The sequence below is a fragment of the Lepus europaeus genome, chromosome 2 (assembly GCF_033115175.1).
Source record: "Lepus europaeus isolate LE1 chromosome 2, mLepTim1.pri, whole genome shotgun sequence".
NCBI lineage: Eukaryota > Metazoa > Chordata > Mammalia > Lagomorpha > Leporidae > Lepus > Lepus europaeus.
Window position 1 is genome coordinate 63,060,796 of NC_084828.1, and position 13,007 is coordinate 63,073,802.

Consider the following 13,007-nt stretch of genomic DNA (forward strand, 5'->3'; position numbering starts at 1 on the left):
ATAAGGATGGTAGTGACAACGTTTAAGCTCTTCACAAGTTGGAGTAGAACCCAAGGTTTTAAGACCAGACTTTGATAATCTATTTCAAGGATGCTGGACTCACAGAGGAGAGGTTGATATAGTTTCATTCCCTCTCCCCCATTATGTAGGTCGAAGATTTCATCTCTCGTTCCTATGTGGGGCAACATCCAGGTCCCTAGGAGGTGCAGAAGACACCATTCCATATCTACGGCTGCCACAGCATCACCTCATGCAAATTTTCTGCTTTTCCATGCCCTCTTCATTTTTGGCCACTGGGAATTCCCTTTACTTTCTAGTATCCTCTGATGAAAATTTATAAGGACATGTTCATCTGGCATTTGCTTGCATCTCTGCCCTTGACTACTGTGCCATAGCAAAGCCTCCTGCACCAGTGACACCATGGGCCTAGCGTGGAGGCAACAGTGATGCAGGATGTCCCCAGACTGTCCTGAGCCCTGAGGCACTGGCCACCCCAGCCACTCCTGTGTGTGATCCTGATCATGCTTCTCAAACATCATAACTCTTCACTTTGGGATTTCTTCTGACTTTGTCTTGATTGAACTTGCTGTCTCATCCTAAGCAATATAGGGATAGATCTTGTCTGACTCAGATTTTGTTTTTTCTACCTATCCCTCCTCCCTCTGCCTTATTCTAAGACTCCAGTTTATGACTTCTCCCAGGGAGAAGGGATTTCACAAATCCTGTCTCCTTCTTGGTGTATAGTTTGCTCTTTTTATATCTACCTCTGAATCAGGGACATATTGAAGTTGAATCTGCACAATTACTTTGCAGAACTTGGGGATACACAAGTAGTGAATCTCTGGGACTTCAGGTACCTAGATGCCCCAAGGCCTTATGGGGGAGAGGGGTGCATGAGAAAAAGAAGTAAAGGGTTTTGTCAAATACTATGGTTTACTGAGTTTAGTCACTGCAAGAAGGAATTGATGGCCACGGGTCTGTAATTTGCAAGAAAGAAACTTTCCTGTGTTGGAGGATAGAAGCTATGTATTTCAGTATTTAAAAAGAACACTGTAAATATTTCCTTTTTCTTAAAACAAGAACATTAAAACCTTAACGTCTGGATTTCTGGTAAACACCCCTTAACAAGCACCATGGGTGGGGTGGGTTCTGCTCCCTACCAAGGAGCCACTCATCAAATAATCTTCTGAAACTGAACCAGTAGAGACTGTAGGAAGCAAACTAAGGCCACACATGTTAGAGGTCGGTTGATTGAATTATAAGGCAAGTTGCAAAGGGACAGCAATTTACTGCAACTTCCTGAGATACCCAGAATGAAAAACACTCTTTCCTTTAGAAGAGCTTAAGTTGGCCTGTTTTCAAAAAGTTTTTACAAAGTGCAAGTCCTTGGGTGCATGTTTCTGTATAAACGTGATAGAGTGGTTAGTGATAAGATGTCTTATCCTACATAGGCTCACGATGTCAATCTTTCAAACGGACTCAGTTCTTGAGAGATTAACATGTCTTTAAACCTTTGAAAATAGAAAGTTCCCAGTCCTTCTTTCTGTGTGTCTATTGCAAACAGAATATCCTTGTCTGCTCCTCTCATCTCATTGCAGCTTTCAAAATAGACTGACTTAGAGACAAAGACTATAAGGGGAGTGCGTTTTGTGGCCAGTGGCTGTTTCAGGCTTCTGGGCTAAAGAATTTCCTGCCATAAATAAGTTGTGTTGGCGTAGATGATCTCAATTTTTAGGCAGAAGCTTTTGAGACGTCATCTGTTACTCACTGAGATACAGTCGGAGACCTTAAAGGACTTTTAAACCTCATTTCTGATACCTAAAAGGCTCCTCTGTGAACCTTGTTTTTGGTGGGGCCCCTGGGACCTTGCCCTGGGAAGCCACTCTACCTTCTTTATTAGGACACCCAGTTCCTTGTTGTCAGTTCAGCCTTAGATGGACTCCCTTGGAGACCTATCCTGATTGCTTTCCCTACTCACATTGCCCGATTCAAGGGCTCTGCTCTGGGGCTCCCAGACTGTCTCTCAGTCATTTGGTGTTGTTTAAAATCATTTCTTTCTCTCAGGACCGGTGTTGTGACGTAGAGGGTAAAGCTGCTAACAGTGATGCTGGCATCCCAAATGGATGACAGTTCGAATCCTGGCTGCTCCATTTCCAATCCAGCTCCCTGCTAATGCACCTGGGGAAGTAGTAGAGGATGGTCCAAGTCCTTGGGCCCCTGCACCCACATGGGAGACCCCGAAGTTCTTGGTTCCTGGCTTCGGCTTTTGGGGGAGCAAACCAACAGATGCAAGATTTCTGTCTCTCCCTCTCTCTCTGTGTAACTGTGCCTTTCAAATAAATAAAATAAAAAATAAAATCTTAGAAAAATAATTTCCTTCTCAAGGCTTTGAGCTTCTGGATGACAAATACTCTATTTCTTTTTCCTTCTATTACACTGTAACGAGTACACCTCTGAGTACTTCAAAAAGTTCATGGGAAATGGAACTAAAAGAGGAGTTTGGGGGCCGGTGTTCGGTGAAGCCATCAGCTAAGTCCTTTGGGATAGCCACATCCCTTATCAGAGTGCCTGGCTTCATATTCTGGCTCTGCTCTCAATTCCAGCTTCCTGATGGTGCTTACCTTGGTATGCAACAGGCGATGGCTCAAGGACTTGGATCCCTGCTACCTCTGAGGCAGACCTGTTCTGATTCCCAAATCCTGGCTTTGGCTTGGCTCAGTTCTGGTCGCTTCACTTCCCTACAGTTGGGGAGCGAATCCGTGAAGGCAGATCTTTCTGTCTTCAGTCTTTCAAATGAATCAAACTTAACTAGGATACGTTTATTTTGCTGCAAAATTGAAATCCATGCATAGGTTTTTCATAATGTGCATTTTCCATGAAATTTTTATTTTTTTAAATATTTATTTATTTATTTGAAATGCAGAGTTACAGAGAAGCAGAGGCAGAGAGAGAGAGAGAGAGAGGGAGAGAGAGAGAGAGAGTCTTCCACCCACTGGTTCACTTTCCAGATGACTGCAGTGGCCGGAGCTGTGTCAATCCGAAGCCAGGAGCCAGGAGTTTCTTCCAGGTCTACCACACAGGTGCAGGGGCCCAAGGACTTGGCCATCTTCTACTGCTTTCCCAGGCCATAGCAGAGAGGTGGATCAGAAGTGGAGCAGCTGGGACTTGAACTGGCACCCATATGGGATGCCGGCACTGCAGGAGGCGGCTTTACCAACTGCACCACAGCGCCGGCCCCTCCATGAATATTTTAGAAATTCCTCTTACATGTAGGGCTCAATTAATTTTCTGATAATGTAACCACATATGTAATCATCACCCAGATCACTGAACAGAATATTTACAGAACAATAAAAGCCCATTCAGGTTCTGTGCAATCATCACCACTCTCCCAAAGCTAACACCTATCTTGACATTTAACACTATATAGTTTTGCCTATTTTTAGACTTTATATAAATAGAATAATATAATTTGCATTCTCTTGATTGTGCTTCTTCCAGAAGACACTACTTGTAAAAATCATCCTCATATTTTTGGGTGTATGTAGTGAATTTTCACATATATATTCTATTAATATTCTATAATTTATGCAGTCTCTGTGCATTTAGGTTTCCAGTTCAGGGCTCTATGAATAGTGATGTTATGAATATTTTTCTATATGATGTTAGACATAAACTTGGGCATATTAAGTTTTTAAAGAATTTATTTGAGCGACAAATGATTCATGCATCTGACAGCACCAGACCACAGGCTGTTGGGCTCTTCTGAGGGGGTGCAAGGGCTGGACCATTATAAAGTGTTCTCAGCAGCAAGACAAAGAAAACACATTGAATCAGTTAAAGGAGAAAGGCCATAGTTGGAGACTAGTTTGACTGTTTTTAACCGGGTAAGCTTAGGCTTGATTTTACTGTTAACACTGAGCTGGGCTTCAGTTTACTTATACAGGAACCCCAAGGCACTAGAACTATCTTAGCCTAATAGTCTTCCCATTAATTTTTTTGGGCAATATGTTTTGGTGCACATGTATTTGAGTTTCTAACTCAAAATTTGACTGATAATTTTTTGTATGTTTTCAGGTTTCATAGTAATCAAGATTTGCAATGCGGTTGCACCAATTTTTACTCCCAGTAATAATTCATAAGAGTGCAACAAATGTGTTTTGAATCAATGACTAGGAATTAAGAGTGTTTCCTCTTAGGAGCGTGGCTCTTAATGGGAACACAGTCTCTCTGGCTACCCTAGAAAGGATAGTCTTCTGTTCTTTCCATCTTTTTTATTTTTTTCTTATATCCGTTAATGAGTGACTCAAACTGGGGCTAAATGAGAATGTATACAAATGTTACTTATGAGACATTTCCGAAGTCATTGAAGCAAAGCTGTAATGTGGATGTTTCCCTTCCTATTTTTATATTACAACTGCACAGCACCATTCAGGGAACAACCAGCTTTGCTGGAGTACTGGGTTGTGAATAATTCTGAGAGTATGTTTAATTTTTCAGATGTGTGTGAATAATAGATATCTTCCTTTGTGGGATGCCTTAGCCTCTCCTCTTGCTGTAGACACATCTTAATCAAAAGTAATTGTGAATTTAAACAATGGAGACCAATTAAAGTGCAGTTACCATTGGCTATAGGAGTGCATCAGTGGAAATGCCCCTCTGTGATGGGACTCTTCTTATACTATCTGATCTGAGCATGATCCCAACGCAGTGGGCGAGAAAAATTAAGGCAAGAGGAAAAAAGTTGAGTGTTGCTGAGAAGGGCAGTCATTTGTTCGGGAATGTGCCTTGTTCTCAAGATCTCACCTACCTGGCTTTCCCTGCCTGAGTGTTTCTGTATTGCTGGAGGGCACCTTAGGGTTTAGCACAGAATCCACAGAGAATGGACTTTGTCCAGTTAGTGCGCATTCACTTATTCGCAGGGTCTCCTCTTTGATGTGTCCCAGAGGAACCAACTGAGCAGCCTCCTAGGCTGGCCTTGTGCAGGGACTCACCAAGTTGTTGGTGCTGTTATCACCCTTCCTAGTCATTAGGAGGAAAACCTGCATTAGTCCTGCCTCAAATCACCACATCTCTGTAGCTCACATCCAAAACCTTGCCTGAAAACCTAGTCAAAGTGGGGCTGACAAAAGCTCAGTGACTTAGTTTCAAAGCTTAGAGAGAATTTGGTGGCTGTGTGGGAAGGTTTAAAATCGTTGGCCTTTCTGCCATGCCTCAAATGTCTAATCTGTGGGCCCACCTGGACACTGGAGAGCAGGCTTTTTGCCTCTTGGGTCGCCGTGGTAAAATCTCCATTTCTGAGCTGCCAGCTCTAGAAGGCACAGTTCCTGGAAATGTGACATGCAGATTGAATCAAACAGGTCAGAGAGTTTCATTGTCTTTAAGTTGGATCTTGGTGGAGTAATGAAACTCAATTCAATTAGTACTTACAAAAAAAGACACCATGAAGAGACAAGGGCACATGTTCTGCCCCATCAAACCTTTAATCTCACACTATATTTACACAAAGTAAGTACCTATGGCCCCTGCTGGGTCTGTATCTGTCTTCTCTGGGAAGCAAGACTTTCTACCACATAATAGGGCCAGCCAAGAAAGACTGTAGACCTACCATCATGACCCCTTAGATTAAGACTTCCAGATAAAGGGGAAATGTCAGACTCTTATGTAAGCCCTCGGGAAAGTACCTTGGTATGGGTAAGTTTAAAGGATGTTCTCCCTTTCTGGGCATAAGATGGCATCAATGAAGTGTGAGGGAAGCAGAACTTTTTCTCTCCTCCATTAGGATCAGAAACTGGGGGTATGAAAATGAACAAGTGACAGATTTACAGAATTCTTGTTGATATTTACATGCATGAAGGTTCACAGAAGACAAGTGAGATTTGAAAAAGTGATTAAGCTAAAGAACTAGACTTCCTTCTTGACATAAGAAAGATGGCTTGGGCTTCAAGGGCTGACAAATTGTGGGGCAGTGACTGGACCATGTATGGGAGGACTAGTAGAAAATAAGGGCAGTTTTCAGTAAAGTCTGTGCAGACAAACTCCTCTTGGTGTCAATGCCCTCTTTTCAATGACGAGAGTCACTTCTGTCCTCCTGGTACGGAGCTGTGGGGGACACCTTTCTCCGAGGGTGGTCCTTTTGGTAAATAAGAAAAAAGGCCAAGAAAGGGTCCAGAATCTGTTGGCTCTCAATTGACTCCAGCTCAAAATATGCCAAAGTGGTGTAACTGGGGGTAGTATACTCTGGTCCTCTCCAGAAGGAAGGTCATCGGAACAGTGGAGTGCCCTGGTTAGTCTCTGCAATGCCTGGCCTTAAATCTCCCCCAGTGGCAGCAAAATCACTAACTTGGAATTCTAGGGAACATATACTTTCAGACCACAGGAAACTTCCTGGGAGCAGGGGAGAAGGTTCTATGGAGTGGTGCAGAGGCAGCCGGAGGAAGAGGTCCAGAAACAGAAGGTAGGACTGCAGCGTTGTGGCCTCGGGCAGGGCGGCATCAGGAGCAGCCGAGTCCGGAGATGGTCTGGCAGTGGCTGAGAGATCTCCTCCTTCAAAATTCCCGAACACAGGAACACAGGGGGAACAGGGGGTTCGGGGGTGTCTCTTCCAAGAAAAACATTTTCTTAGTGTAAAAAAGGAAGAAAATCTGATAAAGTTAAAGCCCCCCCCCCAAAAAAAAAACAAAAAAACAAAAAAACAAAAAACACCTGGATGAGGAGTTAGGCCTGGTGTATGAAACAGAATCCAGTCTTGGGTCTACACCTGCAGCTGAATCCTTAGAAACTAGGTCAGGTTATACTGATGTAACATGACATAATAGAAGAGTTTCTTCCCAAGACTATTCAGAAACTGAAAGCAATTTCCCCTGTAAGTAGGGCAAAGAAGATGTAAAGAAAAGGCCTCTGGTGATTTCACATAACATGACTACATGGCAGCAACTTCCTCATCAAGTTCCTGCTGACACTGGGTAGAATAGGAGGAGATGTTGACAAGGTGTAGCTGACAACAACTGACAAGACGTAAATATAGACTTGGAGAACAGTCATGGTTACTAATGGTCATTGGATCCCTCCATGTGTGTTTATCCCTCTTCTGACGTCTCAAGATCCGAAGGAGTGATCACAGTGATCAGACTATTTGGGGAACACTATAGGGAATGCACACTAAGTTTGAATTAGGAGATCTGGGCTGCAGAATATTCTGGCTATAGGCAACTCATTCAACCTTCTGACTTTGAGAGAAAATATTACCTATCTCCTAAGCATATTAAAATAGTTTATGTAAAGGTGCTTTGTGAAAAAGTTGCAAAATGCATACAGATAAAAGTAAGTTATATGAACAATTTGAAGTTAAAAAAAATACAACCTATTACCACTTCACAGTCTTAAGATGGTTATAACCAGGAAAGATATATAATAAGTGTTAGTGAGGATGTAGAGGAATTAGAATGCTTATACCCCACTGATGGAAATGTAAATGTCATTATAGCCACTTAGGAAAACAGTCTGACAGTTTCTGAAAAGGTTAAACACAGATTTACCACATGACTCAGCAATTCTACTCCTAAGAATAAGCCCAAGAGGAACAATCCATAAGTGCACACAAAAATTTGTACATGATGTTTGTAACTATATTATTATAAATAATAACTAAAAGTGGAATAAATCCAAATATCCCTGAACTGATGATTGGACAAACAAAATGTGGTGTATATGCATGATGGGATTTTGCTTGGAAATAAAAGGGAATGAGGTGTCAATATATACCAAGACACAAGTAGACCCTGAAAATATTATGCTGAATAAAAGAACCCAGTCATACAAGATCACATATTGTATGATTCCATTTGTATGAAAAGTCTAGAATAGGAGAATCCATAGAGACAGAAAGTAGGTTAGTGGTTGCCTCGGGCTGGGAGTAGGGTAGGGAGAAATAAAGAGTGACTGCTAATGGGTAGCAGGCTTATTTTTGGGGTAATTGAATTGGTCCAAAATTGATTGTGGTGATGGCTATGAAACTCTGAATATACTGCAAACCACTGAATTGCATACTTTCAAAAACCCGATGAATTCTTACTTTCTTTGTGAACAAAATCAATTCAACACTAAATTTATTAACAAGAAAGAGAATTTAGACATCATATACTTCCATAAGTATACTTAGATATATTTTATACTGCTTCCATATTGGTAAGATTTTGATTTCTATGTTCGTATGAACATGATAGTTCTAGGGCTAAGACTGATGGTTTGTTCCTTATTCACAGTTAATAACCTCTGCATTCTCCTTTGTCCCAGTTCTTCTCTTGAAGTGAGATAACGAGAGCCAGATGCCATCCTACACATACTGGGGTCTGTGCTGCAGGGAGAACCCCCTAAAACTGTGTATCTGCAATTGACATAAAATTTTTGTTCCTAAGTACAGGATCACTCTCCCTAATGTAAGAAAAGTCTCCTTGAGAATAGAAGGGGAAAAAAATGACCACTCTGGATTTACCTCCTTTGGCTGTCCCTGAGCCTTTGGGTGCTGCCCCCCCCCTCCCCCCGCAAATGTAGACGATACCTCCTTAGCGTGAGCCTCTTTCCAGTCATTCAGTCATCATTTCCCTTCTGAGGCCTGTCTTTTCACCAGGTCTCAGTAAAATCTCCCCAGAAAGTCCTAAGCACATACAAACCTAAGGCTGCTCCCTTTCTGAGCTCCGTCTGCAACAAGTTACTGTGTGAGAGGGATGTTTGGAGTATAGTCTCTCTTTTTTAATCACTGGTATCGTATTGGTGGGAACTGTTGTTAAATGTTTTAAAAATCATCGAAATGTTTCTTGCTCTTCCCTTGCAATCCCTGTTCCTTTAACTCTCCAGCTCACAGTATGAGGAGACGCCGTGGAAGAGGGGCTGGATGTTTAGCATTCAGTGCTTCTGCAAACGGGCATTGGCTGGTGTGTAACAACACCCTTACTCCTCTAATGAGCAGAAGTGAAGACTGACTTTGGTGGCAGATTGCGTTTTCCAGAACTGTCTGCAAGGATATTTCCAGCCCCAAATCCTCCTCCAGAACCTTGGCAAGTGTCCTTTCCCCCTGCGTGTGGGCGGGCCTTTGCGTTTCTCCTGACTGACAGAGTTTGACGGGGGTGAGGCCAGAGGACTCCTGCAGCTGAATAGTGAATCGTGACACAGCTTCTGTCCAGTTCCCTGTCACGCAAGTAAGACCGTGAAGCTTTGGAGCCCAGAGCCATTTGTAAGATGACAACTGACCCTGATATTGCTACGCTAGAGAGACCACGTGGAGAGACAAAGAGATCTGCCCAAGGGCCCTTACAAGATCCAAGCCCCAGATGTTTGAGGCTTTCCAGCCCAATGTCTGCCCAGTGAGGAGTGGGCACTCAGGATAGTTCAGCACCAGCCGCCATCTGACTGCCACTGCACGAGACGCCCTGAGTGAAAACCTGACTGAACCCAGTCAACTGCCAAACTGTGAGAGTAATAATAAAGTAACTGTTGTGGTTTCACACCACTAATTTTGGAGATGGTATGTTAAGGGGCAATGAATATACTTTTTGATGATTTAATTAGCAAAACACTTTTTGATTGTGAACTTAGCAAAAATAGATAAAAGGATGAGATTAATGACCTGCATGGGTAACACCAAGTGTGCAGTGAAGGTGACTTAGAAACACCAAACTCAATAAAACCAAAATCTCAAGGAAGACAGAACAATTGCAATTGCAACTAAGAAGGCTAAATCCTTCCATGGTAATGCACGTGACCTTGAGAAAGAGTGAAGAGCGGGGACCATGTTGTTGACAGAAAAGAGAGCTCCAACAAGATTTCATTGGCTTTGATCCCACAATGTTCAATAAATAAAGGTACTGAGTCTGGTGAATTGTGGGAACAGGAATGATTTAAGAGGCATTTACTCTTTTTTTTTTTTTTTTGACATATAGAGTTAGACAGTGAGGGAGAGAGACAGAGAGAAAGGACTTGCTTCCGTTGGTTCACCCCCTAAATTCCACCATGGCAGGAGCTACGCTGATCCAAAGCCAGGAGCCAGGTGCTTCCTCCTGGTCTCCCTTGTGGGTACAGGGGCCCAAGCACTTGGGCCATCCTCCACTACCCTCCCGGGCCACAGCAGAGAGCTGGACTGGAAGAGGAGCAACTGGGATTAGAACCAGCGCCCATATGTGAGCCACGCGCCGGCCCCAGGCGTTTACTCTTACCGGAATATTATATCCTGTAGGACTTGCTGTGACCCTGTGCCCACCCAGGAAACTGATTCGTATCAGGTTTCCCTCTAGAGCAGTGCACTTTGCTAATTCCAGTGGCAATTACAATTCTGTATGTAAGGTTTATATACCCATACCTCTTGAGATGAATTAACGTAAACCAGTCTTCAATAACTCTGCAATTTCAGGGAATATTGATAACAATTGAGTTCCTAGCAGTGCAAATCTGATTCGTGGAAAGGAACCCTGGTAGCTCCTGGAGGGCTTTGCGACTCTGGCTTCCCCCAGAGCTGGCATTGCACACAACCTTGGCAACACCTGACTCTCTCCTGATCAACAGGTGCTATTCGTAATGGTCACTACTGTTTAGCGACATTTCACCTAACTCCTTTTATTTTATTGAATTAGAAGTTTGAATCTGTAGGAACAACAAAAATTCTGGACTCTTAAGTCAATGAAATCCCATCCTGGGTTCTCTCACAGATGGAACTGTCCCTAATTGTGTGTTTTTTCCATCTTCTTCTGTCGACTTAATTTATAGTAATAATAACAACAGCAACCAACATTAAGGGCTCACTTAGTGTTAGGCACACTTAGAGACGGTTCTTAAATTTTTTTACTTAGTATTTAAAGGTATTGGTAGTGATTTTTAAAAAGCTCATTTATTAAGGTATAGTTTACATATAGTAAAATTCCCCCTGGAAGAGCATAGTTCTATGAGTTTTGACAAATTTATGTAATCATGTAACCTCTACCTCTAATGAATGCACTTCTCACCATAAAGTTCACTTGCTCCCATATGTGATGAGTCTCCTGCCCCAACTGTTAGCCTCTGGCAACCAAAGAACTGGTGCTCATCCTCATAATTTTGCCTTTTGCAGAATGGCATGTAGGTGGAATCAGACAATACATGACCTTTGCAGAAGGCTTCATTCTCTAAGCATCACATTTTTGAAATTCATCCATGTTAGGACATGTATGGGTTGTTTTTTCTTTTCTATTGCTGAATAATATTCCATAGCTTAGACATACCACATTTGGTTTAGCTATTCAAGAGGTAATGGACATTTGGGTTCTCAGTTTTGGTAATAATAAAGTTGCTAAAAGAAAACTGTGCATAGGTTTTGGGGTGACATATGACTTCATTTCTTTTGGGTAAATGCCCAAGTATGGTATTACCAGTTGTAAAACAAAGAATTGGTATCTTTATTTTTTTTAACTTTTATTTAGTAAATATAAATTTCCAAAGTTCAGTTTATGGATTACAATGGTTCCCCCCCCCCCATCACTTCCCTCCCACTCGCACCCCTCCCATCTCCCACTCCCTTTCCCATTCAATTCACATCAAGATTCATTTTCAATTCTCTTTATATACAGAAGATTGATTTAGTATATACTAAGTAAAGATTTCATCAGTTTGCACCCACACAGAACATAATGTGTAAAATACTGTTTCAGTACTAATTATAGCATTAATTCACATTGAACAACACATTAAGGACAGAGATCCCACATTAGGAGCAAGTGCACAGTGACTCCTGTTGTTGACTTAACAATTTGACATTCTTGTTTATGGCATCAGTAATCTCCCTAGGCTCCAGTCATGAGTTGCCAAGGCTATGGAAGCCTTTTGAGTTCGCCGACTCCGATCTTATTCAGACAAGGTCATAGTCAAAGTGGAAGTTCTCTCCTCCCGTCAGAGAAAGGTACCTCCTTCTTTGATGGCCCCATTCTTTCCACTGGGATCTCACTCACAGAGATCTTTCATTTAGATCTCTTTTTTTTTTTTTTTTGTGCCAGATCGTCTTGGCTTTCCATGCCTAAAATACTCTCATGGGCTCTTCAGCCAGATCCGAATGCCTTAAGGGCTGATTCTGAGGCCAGAGTGCTGTTTAGGACATCTGCCATTCTATGAGTCTGCTGTGTATCCCGCGTCCCATGTTGGATCGTTCTATCCCTTTTTAATTCTATCAGTTAGTATTAGCAGAGTTGGTATCTTTAAAGATATATTTTATTTATTTGAAAGGCATAGAGAGAGAGGAGAGACAAAGATGGAAAGAGGTCTTTCATCTGCTGATTCATTCCCCAAATGGCTGCAATAGCCAAGGTTGGGCCAAACAGAATCCAAGAGCCAGGGAGCCGAGTATTGGACCATCCTCTGCTGCTTTCCCTGGAGCATTTGCAGGGAGCAGTATTGGATGTGGAGCAGCCAGGATTCAAACCAGCACTTGATATGGGATACTGGCACTGTAGGCAGTTGCTTACCTGGGTATACCAGGACACTATCACCAACAAAAGATTTTAGAAGTATCATGTAGCTTAATCGTCACTAGCAGTCCATTGTGAAAAGTATTATGGTTATTTCTTTTAAGAGATGAAAACTAAGACTTATAGATTTTATGTAATTGCTGAAAATCACGTGACCAGTGGGGATAAACCCAGGCTTGTTTTACTGCTGAGATTGAGGTCTTAACTACTACTTCGTCTGTTGTGACTGCTAACTTATCCCTGGCTAGTATCTAAATGCTTTGGAATAAAAGTAAAGCTGTGTGACCTCATTGCCCCCATTATCGAGTATGATAAAGCCTTGGTTTGAGATGGAGAATTTAAAAGATTAGACTAGAACACGAAAAGTCTTTATAGAATCAATGTGGAGTGGATCATAAACTGACAAATAGGTGAAGATAGCGAGGAGAGTCAATTCTGAACTCAATTCAGTGATGAGACTTGACCTTTACCTTCGGATCCAGTTCAAATAGCATAGGATTGTACGAGGCTCCAGCATTGCAA